The sequence below is a fragment of the Pipra filicauda genome, unplaced genomic scaffold (assembly GCF_003945595.2).
Source record: "Pipra filicauda isolate LSUMZ 115617 unplaced genomic scaffold, ASM394559v2 scaffold680_size158834_pilon, whole genome shotgun sequence".
NCBI lineage: Eukaryota > Metazoa > Chordata > Aves > Passeriformes > Pipridae > Pipra > Pipra filicauda.
This window is the reverse complement of record NW_024104843.1, coordinates 124830-144612: the sequence shown is the minus strand read 5'-3', so window position 1 is coordinate 144612 and position 19783 is coordinate 124830. Positions and strand designations below refer to the sequence as shown.

The window sequence follows — 19783 nt, the reverse complement described above, 5'->3', positions numbered from 1 at the left end:
CACATCAGAGAGGCTGATCTGAAGGCAAAGCTGGAAATGAAAGCAGAGGGGAGGTTTCCCTCTTTGATCTGTTTGATCTGCACCTGCGGCTTTGTCCGGGAATCTCCTTTGTGAGGGGGATCTTCCAGAGGTACCTGTGAAAGCAAGTTCATGTTGCTGTGGGTGCAGAAGAGCCTGTTCAGCCAGGAGATGTTTCTGCAAGGGTTCCTTGCTTTGCAGGACAGAAACCAAAGGTGAGGACCCCGATCCGGTCTGGTTTGCAGTGTGTCCACAATCACTGATGTCTGGATTCAGGTACAAGCTCTGTTTTAAATAAGAACACTCAACACACACTCAGCGGCTATAATTTTAATTTTTCCCTCCTGAAACTCTTATGTGTTGTTAAACTTTGCAATTTAACTTTGCAGTGTAGTGGTGAGGAAGGGTGGGGAGAGGGCGTGGGGGTCAGAGCTGCTCAGGGGGAGAAGACAAAGGCTGTGTTTGTGGGTTGGTGGGAATGTGCCAGATGGGGGAGAGAGGGCGGGAGGGAGGAGGGTGGGAAACGGATGTCGGAAGTGGTGGGTCAGGGGTGAGGGGCTCCACTCCTCGGGGTCCGGCCATGGGGGCAGAGCAGAACATCACAGCTAAAGGAGTTTGTGGTGCTGCAAGGCTGGGGAGAAGATGCATCCCAGAAGAAACAGCTGGGATCATTTCGAGGCACCTTTAATAGCCTTTTTATTTTTTTAAGTTTTTGGTAGGGCAGTGTGGTTGGTGAAACTGGCTTCATTAATGGGAATGGCTCCTGGTGGAGTTGGATGCTTGCGCTCCCAAGATCAGGTGTTTCTCACGGGTGCTGAAGCCAAAGCAGCAATTTTCCTTGGAGGCTGCTTGGGAAGACAGCAGGAAGTCTTGTGAGCAGTGTTAGTGGTGTTGGGGGAGCATGGCTGGGGCTGACTGCAACCTGCTCGCCGCTTCTCTTGGTATACTTTCCAAAAAAGATAAAAAAAAAAAAAGGAACATTCCCAGGCCCTGTGGCTAAAAAATGCCCTGTTTCATCAGTTGTGGTTTTTGGGCAGCTTGATTTGACTGACACGTGGGTGCAGCCATTTGTCTTAATCCTCCCTTTCCTCTCTGAGTACATCCCAGCTGGTGCTGGATGAGTCCAAAATCCTCTGTAAGTGCCACTGCTGCGCTGAGAGTTGTTTCTCGAGAGCGCTGCCTGCTCCCTGGGCTCTCCCAGCCCCAGACCCTCCTGGGCTAGGAAGGCCTATCTTGCTGCAAATCTGGGAATCTAGGAAGGGTGTCTAGGAAGCCAGGCTGATGTTCTCACGGAGATAGGACTGTCTTGCTGACAAATCCTGCTCACCTGTGGTTTAGACCTGCAAACAGTGACTAAACCATGAGTTGTCAAGAAAGTGTTGGGAGGTGTGATGTGAAGAAAAATTGGGATGAGGTAAGAGACAGGTTTTGGGCAAGAGCACAGAGGAGGTACCTCAGGGAAAGAGGTACCTGGCAGGTGGATGGCAAAGCAGCCCTAAAACTGGGTGTCAGTGCGAGATGGAGGAGATGGTGATTCAGGAGACGCACACGTGTCTCATGGGGGTTAGACCTGTGGGAGCAGTGAGCTTGGAATAAATGAGACAGATGTGGTTTAGCTCTAATTTTATTTTTTTTTTTTGATGCAGGAGGTGGGTGTGTTGCTGAGACACGGTGGTGGCTCAGTTTGCTGACAAAAGCAGGGAGCTGGCACGGAGAGTGTGGGGCACAGGAAGGGCCACGGGCAGCTGGCAGTGTCCCTGAGGTAGGGATGTATGTGGAGTTTGAGGGATCAGTGGGATGATTTCCCCAAGGTGTGCTGGGGTGGGTCTGCCCTTCCACCCCAGTCATAGGCTTTAGGGCACTGAAATGTCGATGGTGGGGTTTTCCATCCATGCACATGTCCATGTCTCTTGTCTTCTCATTTTGTCCTTTTGCCATCTCTGCTGTTGGGAGCTCTGCTCTTGATGGGCTCTTTGCCCTTTAGCACTTACAAAGTGACCCTGATCCTTAGGGCTGTGACAAAGGTTCCCTCTGCTCTGTACTCCTCAGGAGGGGTCTGAACAGACCCCTTGATGGTGCAAGTTGTGTTTTTGGCACAAAATGGGTTGAAATGGGATAGCTCTTTCCACTGTACTCCAGTGCTGAGCTAGGATCAGGACACGTAATGCAGCTACGTGACCAGGGCTTTTTTCCCCAGATCTGCAGCAAGATTGGAGAAGCATTTGGATATGACCTGTTTATAGCCTGAGATAATTTCTGCCTTGGCAAACACAGAAAGAGATAAAGCAATGGAGAGCTAAGAGCTAAATCTCCCCTGTACAAATGCTAGGAGCATATGTAATAGGATTGTTGAATTGGAGTTACATGTTTTCCAGGATAAGTACTGTTTGATGATACAGTGCTGCTGCAGCCATCCTTAAAACAGAAAAAAAGGACTGGGGATTTACAGCACTTGTTGGGGATGTTGGGGTTTCCCTGTGAACTTTGAGAACAGCAAAAGGGAAGAAAAGGCCTTTGCAGATAAGACAAAACAGATCCCTAAGAAGGCTGGAGTCCTGTGGGGAGGAAACATCAATGCTCTGACCTCAGGGTAATCAGGTATCACAGATTTTTCTCACACAAAATGCAAACTCTTTTGTAGATCTTCTAGCTGAACATGGGAAAACTGAATATTTTTTGTTTTTAGCAACATCTTCCCTTGTTTTTCTGTGCCCCTTTCAAGAGGTGCATTAAAAACAGTGCATGTCCCGACCTTGAAGGTACAGTTTTAAGCAAGCTAAACTTAGAAGATGTCAGAGCTGAGCTTGTCTGCCTCATCTGGACTTGGCCTCTTTCCACCTGGGGGTTCTGATGCACTGTTTAATTACAGGACACCTCCTGCCTTGCCTGCAGCACATTTACTTCCCAGTAGTGCTGGAAGTGATGGGCCGACCCTGACCCTGGTTGCAAGAGGGACTTTTATTCCAAGAGGGACTTGAGGATGGGGAAGGAAGAGTGGGGTTTTTGTTGCTATTGCTGTCTTGTTTGGGAAACCTGGAGTCTGCTTCTCCTGGGGACTTGCTGGTCTGGATGGATACAAGTGTGGCTCATGGTCCCTGTGTCCATCACTTGTGCCCTTCGTTCCCTAACCAGGCAAGGGAGGGAATGCCCCGTGTCCAGGGGAGCTGCTTTGGGGGCAGACATCTGTGCTGGGGCAGGGGCTGGATTTTTGGGGTGGGAGCAGGATTTGGGTACACGTGCTCTGTGTTTGCTGTGAGGGTGCCCATGGAGCTGGTCTGTGCTGAGCACAGGGTGACTGAACCAGCACAAGGCCAGCACAGCCTCTCCCTGGGGCATTCCACACCCCTCCGGGGGCGGTGGGAAAAGGGGGAAGCTCCCGCCCGGCCCTCGGAATCAATGCATCAAGGCAGATTTAATCGCAGTGGAGCCACAGTTCTGCCCATCATTAGGACTCAGGCCAGCATGAATTAAGACTTCCAGGGCTGATATCCTTCGTGCACACGTAGGAATGCAGATAAAACTTCCCAGAAATTTGGCTGATCTGCTGCTGCTCCAGCCCAAGCTACCTATAGGCACAGTCCCTCTCCTGCCAAGCCCTCCTTGCTCCACGAGGTGTGTGGGACACCCTGTTTTGGGCTGAGTTTCTCTCTGTTCCCAGGGAAAGCGTTTCTTTCCTGAAAACCTGGCTGTGCTGAGACAAAGCAACAACCAGCACAAGGTGGATCAGACCTTTTGGTAAACAGCCAAATGGATTTGTCCCAGCCCAGTGACAGGTGGGAGCTTCTCTTGGCTGACATGGAGGTGTATCAGGACCTGGGCTGAACGTTGGAATATTTGAAGCTGCTGCCTAATGCCTGATGAGGGTCCTGCTCCTGCCTCTGCTCCACCTTTCTCCTGGGGCGCTGTGGGGGCCAGCAGGCTGCCAGCTCACTTCCTTCCTGGGTCATATAACGGGACCGTTTCTGGCTTAATGTTGTTGCAGTTGCTAATCCTGCAGGAAGCTGGTTGTGCTCCTGGCTTTTGTTTTTCATAGAATCACAGAATGGCTTGGGGTGGAAGGGACCTTAAGGCTCATCTAGTTCCACCCCCCCTGCTGTGGGCAAGGACACCTTCCAATATCCCAGGTTGCTCCAAGCCCCGTTCAGCCTGGCTGCTTGGACCATCTCTCTGTGCTCCTCCCACCCTACCTATCCCTGCTTCCACCTTCTGTAGGTGTCCTTTTTGTGTTCTTCCAAGAGCTCCTTGTTCATCCACACAGGCCTTCTGGAGTTTTGACCTGCCTCCCTGCTTGTTGGGATGCATCAGTCCTGAGCTTGGAGGAGGTCATCCTTGAATATTAACCGGGTTTCCTGGGCCCCTTTCCCCTCCAGGGCTTTATCCCATGGGACTCTACCAGGCAGGTCTCTGAGAAAATGACTGCATCCAGTTTTTGTTTACTTTTTGATGAAAATGCCCTTTTTGTGTTGGTTTTTTGTTTTGTTCTGCTTTTTTTGTTTCTTTTTTTTTGTTGTTGTTTTGGTTTGTTTTGGATTTTATTTTTGTTGGTTTTGTTTTTGTTTTTTGTTTGTTTTCCACTCCACATCCCTGCCAGTGCTGAAGCAAATAAATGGGCAGATGCCTTCCTTTCCCTGCAGCATGCTGGAGCTGTACTTCACCTGCTGGATCGTGAAGGGAGATGCTGTTATTTCCATGAGTGATTTGCTGGGAGAAGGAAGGTGTAACTGTGCACTTGAGACATGGATCCAGACCCCAGATGCCCTGCTGGGATGAAGTGATGTCCCGTCAGGGTGGTTGGTGGAGCTTGCGTTGGGCTTGGTGGATCCTTGCGGAGCAACCCCAGCTCAGAAATTTCTGGCTGAGAGCTGCTGATGGGGCAGTGCTGCGGGACTGGGGCTGTTTGCTCTTGGCAGCTCCCTCCTCTCTTTTCCAGCACTTTGGCTGAGCCTTCTGTGTTGTCAACCAGCAAAAGCCCATTCCCATTGAATTATGGATGCATAAAACGGGAGGGGGGGGGGCGTTGGGTTGGGCGGCTGTTCAGAGAGCAGGTGTTTCCTCTTTGGGGTTTAAGTTACCAAATTCATCAGGACATTTCAGCTTCTCGCTCTTTAAATTCCCTGATCCTGGAGAACAAAGTCATTTTCTCAGCTTTGGAGCCTGACATCTGCTTGCAGGGATTACGCGTGTTCCTGCGGCAGCGGGCGCAGATTTTCTTTGTGGAAGGGGATCTCTTGGAGGGAGTATTAAAGCCCAGTACAAGTTCCTGTTCTGGAATGGAAATTGCTCTGCAGGTTTGGAGTGAGGCATGTTGGAGCTTGCTTATTTACTTGGCAGATGTCTGATGGTGTTACATCATCCCCAGCACTCGGACCTGCAAGGCTTCAGAAAGGGCTCAGTGTGTTGTGGTGGGTTGAATGGCCATGGGGAGCTCTGCTCTTCCTGCTTTCCTGTGGTGGGAAAACAACCATTTCCAGTAAGGAGCCGCCAGCCAGCTCTGCCTCCCATAGACCCACGTCCTGGGGTGATGGGGAGCACTGGTCGGGGAGAAGGGCCATCAGAAATCTCCGCTGGATGGTGCTCAGGGGGTTGTCAATCCACTCATGTTTCCCATCTCTGAGCAGTGTGCAGGGATGATATCTGCTGGGAATGAGTCACCTTCTACTACTTCCAGGGATTGGTTTTTAAAACACATTCTGTTTTGCCACCTTAAACCTCTCTCAGTGCTTCCAGGTTGTTGTTTCGTGAGATCCAGACTAACCCCCAAGCATGATTTTGCTGAGAGCATGCAACTGGGAGCCAAGCTTTTTATAGAGCTCCAAATCAATAATACAATTAGCTAAACCCAAGTCCAGTGGAAAAAGTTGCTTTGGAACAATTAAGCGTTGCCTGCAGCCCTGAGAGCCTGGAGCTCTCGGGGAAACACTCTTAATTGGGCTTTGTGGCTCTGGCAAGATAGGAACTGCAACAAATAGTGAGAAGCAATTTGGATTTGAATTATTTCCCCCTCTGCACTAGTAGGTCGAGGTGGTGTCAGTGATGAAGGTCTGGCTGAGTGTGTTGCAGGGGCTCAGGCAGGTGAATAGCAGCTGTGTGCATCTGGCTCGATGTTTGGAGCTGACCTGTTCATCTTTCTTTTCCATTCCAGGAGCTGTGTGGGACAACCAATGTTTCCCTACCGTCCTGCTTTCTGCTGTGACCCCCTCCTGTGAGTAGTGACCCCTGGGCTGTGTGTTTGCAGCTCCTGCCCACCCTCCTCCTGCTCTGCTCACCATCCCTTCCCTCTCTGTCCTGGGGCAGAGCTCCACAGCCTGCAGAGCAGAACGGGGGGTCTTTTAGGAATTAAAACTTTAAGACTTCTTTGAGATACACAGTGAAGTGTTTACATGAAAAACCGTGTCAGCAGCTGCATGTTTTATCCAAGCAAGTATGTTCAGACATGTTTATAGAAACATGGCAGCACTAAATCTGGACAGTTGGTCACTAATCTTTGCAAAGATACAGAAGTGATTAAATAAAAAGATTTCCCTGTGGCAAACCCTGTAAGTTGCAATGTAAGTGTGACCTAGGCTTTTAAAGGCTCCTCTCCTGCCCTTGTCCCTCCCCACACTTCCTCTGTGTGGTCACTCCAAATTGCTGCCAGCTGGCCCTTTTATCATGTGTGTGTGTGGTTGTGCTGCTTCTCATTTTTGTCCAAAGAGACAGACAAAATCTGTGGCTTATTCAAATCTTTGAATTTGTAGCCAGTCTAACAGTAGGAAGGAGAAATACAATTAAAAACTCTGAGGGAAGAGGTTCTGTCCTTTAGTGCCTCACTATTGACCACAGACCCCACTGTGCCCATAAATCTAAGTCGTCTTGCCTGTTGTGTTTGAGGTTTTCTTCCCTCTGTGTTGCCTTCTACCCTTGTTTCAGACATCAGGTTAAGTTCTTTCTGGTGTGTTTTCAGCTTGACAAATATGATCTGTTTTGTTTGTTCCAGGGTAAGGGTTTTTTTTGGTTGGTTGGTTTTGTTTTTTTCAACTGAGTGGTTTTGTGGAAACAAAAACAGAACAAAAAATTTCTTTTAAAAAACATCAGCATTGTAAAGAAAGAAGAATGAAACCAGAAACTGATACATCATCAAATTGAACATGCTAGTGTGCAAACACGTGGCAGAGCAGTCAGCTAACAGCAAATGATAGTGAAATTGGGTGATATTTCCAGTTTCCCTGGAGTTGAAAGTGCACATGGTTTACAATGGATAATGAAATGTTATGGTTTTTATGTCTAATACGTTAATTCTGCCAGGGCAGTAATCCCAAGGTTCCAATCCACCGCAAGGCTGACATTTTGTTGGAAAGAGATGCACAGGCATTTATTGAGGACACAGACTACAGTGCATTTAACAAAAAAAATAACAGAAAATGGAATAGGTCTCCTCTCTCTTCTCTCTTCCCTTCTCTCCCACTCTGTGGTATCAAATATTGACTCAGGCCAGAGGAGCTGCTGCTTGGAGCCTGTTGCTCCTTCCGTGGCAAATGCAAAAGTTAATTCCCTTTTTCGTGTTTTGAAAGAGGAATATCACCTGTGATGGTTTTGTGCTTTTGTGTGGCTTGGGCTTTTTAAGGGCAAGTCTTGAGCACTTCCAGCTTGGAACATCCTGCCCTGTCACACACCTGCATGGACAGGTGTTTGTGGATCAGACCAAGGTCCTGATCCAGAGTCTAAACCACGTGTCGTGCACCTGGTTTACCCTAAACTGGCCCTGTTTCCCTCCTGTGCTTCCCTGCCCAGCGGTGGAGACGTGGCTGTGAGCCTGAGCTATCCTTCTAATCAGGGCCTTGTGTTCCTGCTCCCTCCTTGCAGCAGCACCAGGGATTTCCTCACTGCACAGTGAGCAAGTTCAGGGAGCCAAAATGGCCAGAAAATAAAATGTGGTGTTTTGGCCAGCTGTGTTTTGTGAGCCAGGTTGCTAGAAGAAGGCTGTAGGTGGGAATACATGGGCAGGATGTGGTAGCCCTGATGTGGTCACTTTTGAGGAGAAAAGAGGGGTCTTAGAACCTGTTTAACTGTCTTGTGGTCCCAATAAACCGTGTCACTGGGATCCTTCCCTCCAAAGCCCAGGGATAGATGGACACTCTTGGTAAACCCTTCCTTGCCAGCTATGGGGTTGTGCTGCTTTGCTGTGGATTTTAGAGCTTCTTCACTTGTGTCCTGCAAGATGATGTTCCAGGAAAGGAGCTGCTTTAGGGACCAGCCAGAGGTCCATGTGGAGAGTGAGGAGGAGGAGGAGGCATCTCCCTGGAGAGGCTCTGGATAGCTCATGCTGCAGGATCACCTACTGGAAGGAGTGCAGAAGTCTTTCTGTGCTTTTTGTTCTGCTTTTGCAGAAGTCTGTCCAGGACTTTCATCTGTGGCTGATGTGGGAGGCTCTGTTTTTGGTGTATTATTGGGATGGGAGAGGATTGATGCTCACACCCTCTGTGCTGGCCCTGAGCTCAGCTGGGTTCTGCAGAACCCCGAAATGCGGAACGGGTTTGAGGAGTTCCCTTATCTCCCCAGTGTGGCTGCAGTGGGGGAAGTGGGCCAAGTTTTAGAAGTCATTTCTCCAAGTGACTGCGTGCAGCCTTCTAGACTTGCTTAAGCACACCCATTTCTGCTTTTGGGCAATTAATGCAGCTGATGAAACCGAGCTGTTTTGTTGCTCAGTGGCCTATTTCTGTGTTTTCCCTGCCACCGCTCTATTTGCTGCCACTTTAATACATATCCACCACTGTTCTCCCCATGCAGCTGTCCCACTGTGTATCAGTCACATCTGTGTGTGTGTGTGGAATAGAATAAGGGAAAGATAACTTTGGTCACACAGACTTATGCAGAGGAGGATCTGCCCTGATGCGCTGATATCTCGCCGAGCTTCTTAGAGCTGGAACGGTGACAGCAGGCAGCATTGGAGTCCACCTCCCAAATGTTGTGTTTAATCCCAAATCAGGCTTTAGCATTCAAGTAACAGCCAAATACTGAAAAGCCTCATAAGAAGTAGAAGGAACAGGCAGGACTTTAAAAAAAAAAAAAACACCAAAAAACCCCCACACAACTAGAAATGAGGAAAAGTAATCAGCAGTTCTGGAACTATTATGGTTTTTAGAATGCGAGGCTTTTGCCAGTAAAAGAAGACCAGGTCTCTGCCCTTGAGCTTGCTTAAGCAGTTAATCTGTGTATGAACTCTTAGTCTTAGGGATCACTCAGAAATTATGAATCTCTGAGCCTTCAGAGACACATGTGGGCAGTATAAAGGCAGGGTCATGTGGCAGTGGCATTAGAAACTGGAGGCTCAGGTCAGACCTTAATGTAGGTCTTCCAAAGGTGAGGGTGTAGCCTCATGGATATAATCCAATGTACAAGTTAACAGAAAAGGACAAAAAGGGAAGGCACTCAGACATGTGTGGTAAGTCCAGTTGTGCCAGCCCTGTCTGCCAGCTGTGGTGTTTATAACCTTGAGTGACCTTGTGAAAGTCAGTGCTGGTGGCTCTCTGGGCAGAACCTGCAATCCAGATGTCTGCTTAGTTTGGAGGACTTTGGGTCAGGGTCTCCCAGAGAGGTGTTAACTGAGCAGTGTGATTCCTGTGCCGGGCTCTGGTCTGGGGAGGTTGAAAACCAGGTCAGGGCTTCTTTTCATTGAGGTGACATTGAAGGGAAGTTTTGGATTTGTGTTTTTTGTTGGTTTTTTTTTTTACCATATGGCTGTAATAGAAGAAATAAATTGGAGCTTGTTTTCTAAAAATGAGAACATGTGCAGTCAACCAGCATCTTTTATTTTTATGCAGCACGTCCAAAATAGATGCCAGTCTGCCTCTTTGGGAACGTGCATCCGGCAGAAAGTCACAGCAGCACTTTGTGCTCCCCTCCCTGACTTTCCCGCTCTCCCACCACTTGACAGTGAGCTGTTCAGGAAGTGACTCTGGTTTGGATGTGCCAGTCACCCCCACACACGGGGGTGAAGGTGGCAGTGACACGAGGAGGGGGTGTGTGGGTGACACTGATGCTGCTCTGGTCCCCCTTCTCAGTGTGGGAGGGAGGGAGCAAGGACACTTGTGCAGCCCTCTTGCTCTGCTGAAAGGGGGAAGCTGGAAGCACTGCCAAGACAGAGGAATTACTGGCAGGATGCTTTCTGCTGTGTCCCTGGAGTTAGACATTGATAGTCTGTGCTTGCAGCCACGTGCTGTTTGCTCAGCCTGGAAAGGAGCAGTTGCTCAGTTGTGTCCTTTGGATCTGCTGGGGGTGGAGAGCATTTCCCCCGCCAGTTCCTGCTGCCAACACATGAGGAATCACAGAATCATTTAGGTTGGAAAAAACCTCCAAGGCCATCGACCATGGGCTGGGGTCTGCACAGGCAGAGTGGGAGGGATGGATGGGGATGGTCCAGTCTCTGCCCGCTGGCCTCCCAAGGCTCTGGAGCTGAGAAGAGGTTTCTCTATGAGCTAAGAGAAGATGCCTCCCTCCTGTGGGAAGAGCTGGGGGGAGACTGAGCCACTGAGCAAACTTTGGGCTTTGCACATGGACTGTCATGCTCCTCCTGAGGGCGAGGGAAGAGACAGAGACTTGGTCTTGTGCTGGTGTGAACTGGAATTTATCCCTGGAGTGAAAGGGGTTGTGCCTGTGCCAGATAATGTAGGATCAGGTGCTCAGTCAGCCCTGACTTCAGCCCCCGAATTCATGGCTGTGAGGGTATTTCATCCTGGGGACAAGGATTTGGGTGGCCTGAGCTGGGGTTTAGGAGGGAGGAGCAGTGTGACTTGTGGTCTGATGACATGGGAGATGTAACCAGTGTGCTCCCAGTTCCCTCTTCCTCTTTGATGTCCCCTCCCTGTGCTCAGGCAGCTCTACACTTGGCCAGGGCAGGGGATCAATCTGCCCAAATTCTGCCTTTTGTTTTCCATCAGGGCTGTGCAGGAGATGGGGATAATACTTGCCTCTCAGGGGCATTGTGAAAGTTAATTTGCTAATTATTTGCAAAGCACATCAGAGTGCTGCTTCAATTCTACACAAGGTTATGGTAACATCTAATTAATAATTCCTTATGATGCTTCATTTTCTTTCTGCTATAAATAATGGCCTAATGTAGGGACAACCCTGCCTGTGCTTGTCATCCCAGTGCCTCAGAGGGAATAACAAGCTGGATTTGGTTTGTAAATGGTCCTTCTTTCCCCCTGTCCTCCTCTGCCACCTTACCCATAAAACCATTGTTCCCTTTGGTGAGCTGCTTCCTGGCTGGTGTCCACTGGAGAGAGCTCATCCCTTGACTGGAAATCTCAGCCCTCCAGCAGCACTCCTTGCCTTTCCTGGGCTTTCCCATCCTCCCCAACCTCATGGCTCTGTGCCTTTTCTTGCTGGGCTGGGCAGGTGATGGATGACAAGAGGGAGGAAATGAGGAGCTACCATGGGAAAGTCTCTACCCTTCCTTTCCTTGAGATCCTGACCAAGAGCTGGGTAACAAGAGAGAAAATCTTCTCTGTAAGCTTTTCCCTTTCTTTCTCTCCATCTTTGCCTGTGTTTGCAGCCCATATTGTGCTGTTCTGTTTGATGGTGTGTGCAGCATCTTGTCTTTGCTTTGGCCAGTGTGGTTATGAGATCTCCTGCTGTAGTGTATTGTTTTTAATTCTCGAAATAAGTAACACTCAGAGACCTTTGCTGTCCGTCACACATTTCTGGTTTTACTCCCCGGCTGTGAGTGGCTTCGGGCGCTTTTGAGAGTGTCAATATCCTGTGTGTTTAATACTTCAGTGCAGTGAGTCCAGAAGCTTGTGATGACTATTTTTAGTGTTGAAAAATGTTGACAACTGAAATAAACCTACGTTATCCATCATTTGACAGCACCGTCATCAGCGTGCAGCTTGTCACTCTCGCTTTGAGCTGATTTTTCCAATCAAATTAAATCTATTGGCAGGGATGCAGTGGAAGTGTGTCAGAACTCTGCATGAAGATGACAGCAGCTACTGCCTAAGTTCTTTCAGAGAAGCGAGAGGAGGTGTTTGCATTAGAGGTCTTGAATAAAACGTTCCTTCTTGAGGCTTCTCATCAAAAAAGGGAAACAGTCCCTGTTTTGTTAAACTCCGGCTTATCCTTGCACCACACGGCCGTTGCGGTAAGGACTGAGTGGGCTTGTGGGTGCTGCCCTGAGGGTTGTGCAACGTGAGGTGTGCCAGCCATAGCCACATCCCTGGGCTGGGGGAACTGGGTTGGAGCACATCCTGCTGGTGTTGGGCACCCTCTAAATCCACCCCGGTGCCAGGGAGGTGCAGGAGCTCATGGTGACTTTGGGTACACGTGTATGTCCAGAAGAGCTTCACCACTGCAGGTGTGTTTTTGATGCTGGATGACAAGAAACAGGGCTCTTCTACAGATACTGATCCTGTACACCCAGAGGCGTGTGTTTGACCTGCACGGTCCCAGGAGAGAGAGAAGCAGCTCTGCCCTTTCATGTGAGCTAACACATGCTGAGTGACAAGACAAGCCTCAAGGCTGCCAGAGCTCAAGGAGCATTTGGACAACACTCTCAGGCACATGGTGGCATTGTTGGGGTGTCCTGTGCGGGGCCAAGAGTTGGACTGGATGATCCTTGTAGGGCCTTTCCAGCTCAGGGAATCCTGTGAGTGTCTGCAAGCGCGGTGCCCACGTTGGTGCAAGAGCTTCCAGCCACAAGCAACGCCATGAAACACAAGCCTTAAATTTTAACTTGTGCTCGAGCCAGAGGTGGCTCCTGCCTCTTGTCATTTGTCTTGGATTTGCAGGCAAGGGTGCTGGCTCATGGCCAGCATCCACTCCCTGGAGCTCATTAGAAACCTTTTTCAACTACCCTTGTAGCGTAACAACGGGGATCAGCTTTCCCGTGAGCTGATATATCTGCTGACCTCTCCAAAGGAAAAAAAACCTCCTGTAATTCATTACCTGACTTTTGTAGAGGCTGAAAGGGAACCATTTGTGACTGAACAATACTTGCCTTTCACAACTCCCTTCCTAATCCCAAATAGAAACATGAGGCTGAGAAAATCTTTCTGATAACAGGGAGTATGGATACATTCAACTCAGGATAATTTTTCATGGCATTAATGTTCTGTAATTGCCAAGGGTTGGTTTGCAGGTTTTTATTGGATGAGGGGAAGGCAGGCAGGGAGAACATCAATTTGAGGGGGTAGAAGTGATTCCAGTGGTGGTGTGATGGTTTTCCACCGGTGCCCTCTTGTGAGCTGCTACATCACAGATATCCAGTTAGAAAGCTGAGGTTTTAAAAATAAAAAATAATGGAAGTTAAGTCAGCTTTCTTCTTCAGTTTATGATTGAGTACAAGATGGCATGAGTCAAACTGTGTCCCCACCTACACAGAGACAACCCTTTGCTCCTGCCATGTGTGAGAGGCTGCACAGGCACAGCTACTGCTCCCAGGAGAGAGGGATTCCCAGGGTGAACATATGGCTTGGCCACATTAGCCACAGGGATGTGCCAGAGCTGGCTTGAACTTGGAAGCCCAGGTCACATTTGTAGGGCTGCAGTTTGCAGCATTACCTGGAAAAGGGCTGTGATGTCCCAGTAACATGTGCCTGGTGCCTGCGAGCGCTGCCAGATTAGTCTGTGCTTATGGAATATTTGGAGTAGCACCAAAACTGGGGTTGGGCATCAGCATCTTGGTGTTCCCCTGGGGTCGTTCCTTGCACATAATTAGTGGCTGCTGGGACCCAGGTCGTGTCCTGAAACGTGCTTGATCAAAGTAGGTGATGATCACATTGGGAACTCCACCAGGGCTTGCAGAAAGACCGGAGCGGCTCCAGTTGTCTGGGTGATGGAGACAGGATGCTTCTCCAAGGCCACCTGCGTGCACAGGTGAAAAATAAGACAGATACAATCATGAATTTTTGAAGCACCTTGGCTTTGTAAGGTAAGCCTTAGTTAAAGAGATACGGTCTGAGATCCCTGTGGGAGCGTGGCCGATGCTCCTCATATCTCACCTTCCTGCTGTGCTCGGGGTGAGTCACTGTGCTGGAGTGACTCCCTTTTTTTCTACCCAAAGTGATAATCCATTGTTAAAATGATATTAACTCATGTGCACTAATTAGCAGGTGTGCCAGGGTGTGAGAGGCCCAGGATGTTAATTAGAGTTGATAAACACACCTTTATGCAGGATGCAGACCTAGGCTGTGTCTGATGGGACTCCCTCTCCCTTCCTCTCACCATGGAGAAGTGCTGTGTTGTGGGACCTTTCTCCTCTGGGCTCTGTGGTGGGATCTCCACATCTCAGCTTGGTATTTGGGAGAGCCTGTGGACTCCCGGGAAGGTTCATAGAATCATACAATATCCTGAGTTGGAAGGGACCTGCAAGAATCACTGAGTCCAACTCCTGACCCTATACAAGACACCCCAACAATCCCACCCTGTCTCTGAGAGTGTTGTCCAAATGCTCCTGGAGCTCTGTCACTGCCCTGGGGAGCCTGGTCAGTGCCCAGCCACCCTCTGGGAGAAGAACCTTTCCCTGATATCCAACCTAAACCTCCCCTGACACAACTTCAGGCCATTCCCTGGGTCCTGCCAGTGCTCACAGAGAGCAGAGATCAGAGCTGCAGCCCCCGATGAGCTCTGCCCTCAGTCTCCTCCAGGCTGGTGGGATTCATCCTGCTGACACCGGAAGAAAAAGAAGCTTTTCCCAGTAGTATCATCTTTACTCAGCTAAGGAGGGGAGGGTTAATTGCTCTGTCCAGCTGCAGGGTTTAGCTGACGGCCACTTCTTCAAGCTCCTGGAGGCGACGGCCCCTCCAATCACCCAGCGGAGGTCCTGGCCTGGTTGTCTCCAGCCCGTTCCGGGCAGAATACGCTGGGTTGTCTTAAAACAGGTTTTGGTAGGTCTTCGCTAATCGCTTAGTGAGGAGAGCACTGAGGTTTATATAAGCTGGCTCGTGTGCCCTCGGGAAGCCCACATCAAAAGGCGTGTATCCAACTGCGTCAGCCGGGCCGGGGTGCTGGGCCAGGCCCTGGAAATGCCTGTTCTCCCTCAGCGGGCAGGCGAGAGCTGACAAGCCACAGCACTGCCCGGGAGGGCTCTCGCCGAGGTTCTCGTTGGGTGGCTGCTCCACACCTTCCCGAGTGTCCAGGGCCACCTGCTCCCAGCATCCCCGGCCCTGCCGGCTCGCTTGCCCCAGCCAAGCTTCCCTGGAGGCCTGGTGTCTCGTTTCTCACGGAGTTTTGGAGGAGGGCTGAGGAGAAGGCTTCCCTTGCCTCTCCCTCTGAGCATCTCTCTCCATACTTCAGGTTTCCTATTTATTGCTGGCTGGTTTTTATTCTGGTGCTGGGGAAGTCACTGCTTTGCTTTTCCCATCTGCACTGAACGTTCTCGCTCTCTGAAACTCCCTGACAGGAGGGGGGAGCCAGGGGGGCTTGGGCTCTGCTCCCAGGGAGCAAGGGACAGGATAAGAGGAAATGGCCTCAAGATGTGCCAGGAGAGGGTCAGGCTGGACATCCAGAGGAGTTTCTTCATAGAAAGGGTTGTCAGGCATTGGAAGGGGCTGCCCAGAGAGGTGGTAGAGTCCCCATCCCTGGAGGTGTCCAGGGGAAGGACTGGATGTGGCACTCAGTGCTCTGGGCTGGGGACAAGGTGGGGATCGGGCACAGCGTGGATTCGATGGTCTCAGAGGTCTTTGCCAACCTAAATGATTCTGGGATTTAAAACCCACAGGTGGTCAGATTTGGGATTCACTGAAGTTCATGTTTTCCTGGGAGTTCTGGCCATGCCAGATAGCAGGAAAAGATGCCCCAAACTGCTGTGACATGCAAACGGACCTGGGGCTGGCGGCAAAAGGGTGTGTGCAGCCTTTAGACCTCTGAAGCCGAAAATCTCTCCAGACAATCACTGCAATCTGCCATTGTAAGCACCTGTTGCTCCTCCAGGACGGGCTGTGACTGTGGTGTGTCTGTGGGAGCTGGTGTGCTGCACACCTGTGTGCACGTACACGCCATGTCCGTGGCGGTGGGACCGATGGCGGGTGGGCAGCTGTGCCTGTTGGGCTGCTGAGATGGGCTGGAGGTGGCCATGCCCGAGTGAACCCCAGGGCAGGTAGCAGCAGCCCCCGTCGCCTTGTGAGTCACTCGTGGCTCGCCAAACCTGCTTGCCTGCTCGGGGTTTGCTGGTTCCCAGCACTGAAAACTTCCCTCCCGTTTGTTTGGCCTGCCTGGCCTGTGAGTGGGAACTGTTGGTTTGCTCATATGGGGTTTAAATTGATAGTGCTGAGGATGGATTGTTTCAGTGCTTTCCAGTCCAAACAGTACATCTAATCCCGTCCCTCCTTCAGCCCTTTTCTGCTGTCAAGGGGCAGGACTCTGGTGCTTATCAGGTGTGCCCCTGGTCACGGGGGATCTGGTGCTCTCTGAGCGTGGGCGGGTATATCAGAAACATCTGAGATGTGAAGTTAAACCCAGCGTGCTGTTTGAAGTGGGCTCAGACTCGCTGCGGTGCCAGGCAGCTCAGCCTGCACGTCTGCTCCTGATAATGGGGGTGTGAGGATGATTGTGCTGCATCAAATCGCTTCCCCGACTATCTCATCCCTGTCCCAAAATAGAATCATCTCCTCCCCTGCTCTGCTCCAGCACCCGGGCGTGTGGAGCCTCACTACAGCTGTTTAATCCAACCCTGTGTCAGAACTGGGCTCCTGCATGTACCTTTTACCATTTTGTTTTGTTCTTCTCCTAATGGTTTTGTCCTTTTCCCAACTTGTGGTCCCTGTTGGGCTGCAGAGGGTGGGACTGCAAGGGTATGGTTATTGCTCAGTACTCTGTGTTTGTGAAATATCACGCAGAGTTGTACATGTTAATTTGTTTATTAATTTGACTTCTGCTTGTAAAAAATATTTACTGTATTTTCTGCTTCATTTCCAGAGTAGTTTCATACCTGTTTTCCTTGCCCAGCATAAGTGGTGCAGAGTCAAGGTGGGGGGAGTTGGGGGAAATAAACACAGATGGTTTGGGTTTTGTGTTGGTATTTCTTATTTATAGCAACCATTAGCCAACCCTGGTCTGGAGGATGCTGCTGCTCAAATCCTAATCCAGAAACAGTTATGTGGAAGTAGTGAATTGAGTAAAACCAGATCTGTGTGTAATTTTTAATTCCCTGTAGTTCCTGATCCTGGAAACTGTTCTGCACCTGTGAGCAGCTTAGTGGGAGGCAGTTGCTGGTCCTCTACAGAAGCACCATCCGGATACAGACTAGGGGGAATCCTTGGGGATGGGAGGGAGCCGAGGGCAGCGGCAAAAGGCTCAGAGTAGGTCAGAAGTGTTTTATTTTGTGTCTTGCTGGTGAGTTGTTCCCTGCAAGCAGGACAGAATCCCCAGGACAACGTGGTGCAGTCGCCCCGTGGGCTGACTGGGAATTTTAGTTCCTGGCTCCTCTCGCAGCGCGTCAGGCTGGTGAGTTAAAGCCACCCCGGAGGGATGTCCTTAGGAATTCAGATTTCAGGAGCCAGCGGGGCTGAGTGGCAGCTCGTCTGAAGCCTGTGACGGGAGGAATTAATCAGGAGAGGGAGGGAGGAAGGGGAGGAGGGAGGGAGGGAGGGATGGCAAAACCCCAAACCTTCAAACACACCCAATTGACCCATCTCATTTTAGCATGAAACTTAAGGAGTTACACCCACTCTGAAGCAGAAGGGGAATGAAACGCTGGCGCTTCCTCCTTTCTCTTACCGGCGGCTGGGGCTTGGGAAGTACAGCGGGGGAAGATGTTTGTGCTGCTGATGATGAGCGGTAAGAGGAGCCCTGCCTGCCTCGTTTGTGCCGGGCCAGGGGAGTAGGAGCAGCTGGAATTTGGCCCGAGCTGGAAAACGTGTTTGGGAGTGTAGCGCCGGTCGTGCTGTCTAAGGCACCGTGTGCCCAGAAAGCCCCCTAAGGCTTTCCTCTCCTAACTCCTGTCTTTCCTCAGTGTGGACAGAGGTGTTCCATTCTCTGGGTTGGGCTGTCAAGTGTTGTTTGCTTTTCCAGGGTTTGCACTGCTCCCAGGGAGCGCTCGGGTTCACTGCAGACACCCAGGGCTCGAACTGACTGAGTGGGAGCTGGGGACTCAACAGCTGAATTCCCTAGGAGAGAAAATGTAGTATCGTATTACCTACTAAAGATGTTCCCCTCTCCAGCTGTCTGGCTTTATTTTCAGTAATTACAGGTTGCCATGCTCTTTAATTGTTGAAAATGAGCCCTGTGGAAGGTTTCAACTTGAATTGAACGCTCTGTTGGGTGTCTGTGTGAGGTGGGGAGAGCTGGAAGGCAGTGCTGGGCAGTGCTGAGGGTGGGAAGGCTGGGTTGGGGGGGTCCCATGCTTGCTGGAGATCTGGTAATGCTGCAGAGCAGGGACTGGGGGACCCTCCTCCGGATCCAGTTGCTCATTTTTCTCCTTGTTACTCCTGCGATCGCTTATCAAGTTATTTTATATACCAGTTGCTATCTTGAAATCTAAATTGCCTAATTCTTGGGTTGGTGACAGGAAATGTGAGCACAGAGCCCTGGCCCTGCAATTACTGTGACTAAGCATTAGGACTAATCACCAGGTGGGGAGCGTGCTGCCGTCAGGGGGGATCCTCACCATCCTCTCCTGGCTCTCCATCCTGACCTGCTGTCTCTAGGGCTGCTGTGGGAATGTCAGATATGGCTCCTGCTTCCTCAGGGACACAGGCTTGCTTTCTGATGGGCAGAGTTCAGCCCTGACTCAGCGACACACTGCAACCCATCAGACATGAGTAATCCTCCAGGGCAGAGGCGAAGGATAATGTGCACCTTTTTTTGGGAATTAAGTCACCCTCTAGCTGTTGGAAGTATTGGTGCTTTAATAGTTTTGTTTAATATCCCAGATCCCCATTGCCAAGGTTGCTGTTAATCCCTTTGACAAGCATTTTAATATTGCAGGAGGGATTTAAATTTCCACACGTGATCGGTGCCGTGGAACGAAGGGAGCAGGTTTGGTGGGTGTTGGTGGGTTGCTTGTTTTTCCCCCTCATTTCAGAGTTAAAAGGGAGCTGTGCTTTAGGAAAAAGGTGTGCAAAATTGGTCTGCTAAACAGGGCAAATGGAGCCGAGGGATCAAGTGTGGCAGGCCTGGTTACACTTCCTGGGGAACTTGCTCTTTAAAGGGTGCATGCCTGGTTTTAGGAGGGTTCCAACCTGTTTTGAGGCAGAAACACTTTATTTTTCCAGAATGCCTGTTGGGAAAAACTCTGCCAAACCGCAAATTTGCATCATTTAAGCGTTTGCTTGAGCTTTATGCTTTTGCTCAGGGAAATCAGTGGTAGGATTCCTGCTGGGATTGGTGTCGAGGAGAGGCATTGATTTTACACCATCACAGCAGTGGCAGTGAGTCTATTAGACATCAGTGTTTGGAGCAGACTCATTTAACTTTAAATGAAGTTACACACTATGGCTTGAGTTGTAGGTAATGGTTGTTTGAAAATGAACCCTGAGGAAAATACAGCTAATTTTCCTGCAGAATCAGTGACCTGGACTGGCCCAGCACAGGGTCCCGGGAATGCCTGGGTATCCTCCTGCCAGCAGCTGGGGTGGGAGGATGAGGGGGCAGAAATGAGAGCTCCAAGCTTGGGACGACAGGTTGGCTTGGGTCTAGAGCATGGCCCTGTGGTGAATGGCAGCAGGGAGACCTTATTGCTTCCCCTTCACTTTGGCTCTGATTAATTACCCAGTGCTGGTCTTGTGCCATGTTGTGAGCTCAAAAAAACAAAGAGTCTTTGGTGGGGGGGCAGAAAAAAGGTCTCTAGAAT

General features: G+C 50.2%; 1 protein-coding gene across 7 annotated transcripts in view; it reads left to right on the top strand.

The window, feature by feature from the left end:
* TIAM1 (TIAM Rac1 associated GEF 1) overlaps window positions 1–19783 on the top strand; it is a 136198-nt gene that overhangs the window by 11963 nt on the left and 104452 nt on the right. For 3 of the 7 annotated variants that reach the window (XM_039388756.1, XM_039388754.1, XM_039388759.1), the window contains exons 2-3: window positions 1665–1780; window positions 6161–6220. The exons of 2 other annotated variants lie outside the window; for them this stretch is intronic. The gene's annotated coding sequence lies outside the window, so the exon portion shown is untranslated. Of the gene's footprint in view, window positions 1–1664; window positions 1781–6160; window positions 6221–17720; window positions 17770–19783 lie in introns of those variants that run through there. 2 more of the 7 variants (XM_039388758.1, XM_027715383.2) reach the window with 2 other exon arrangements.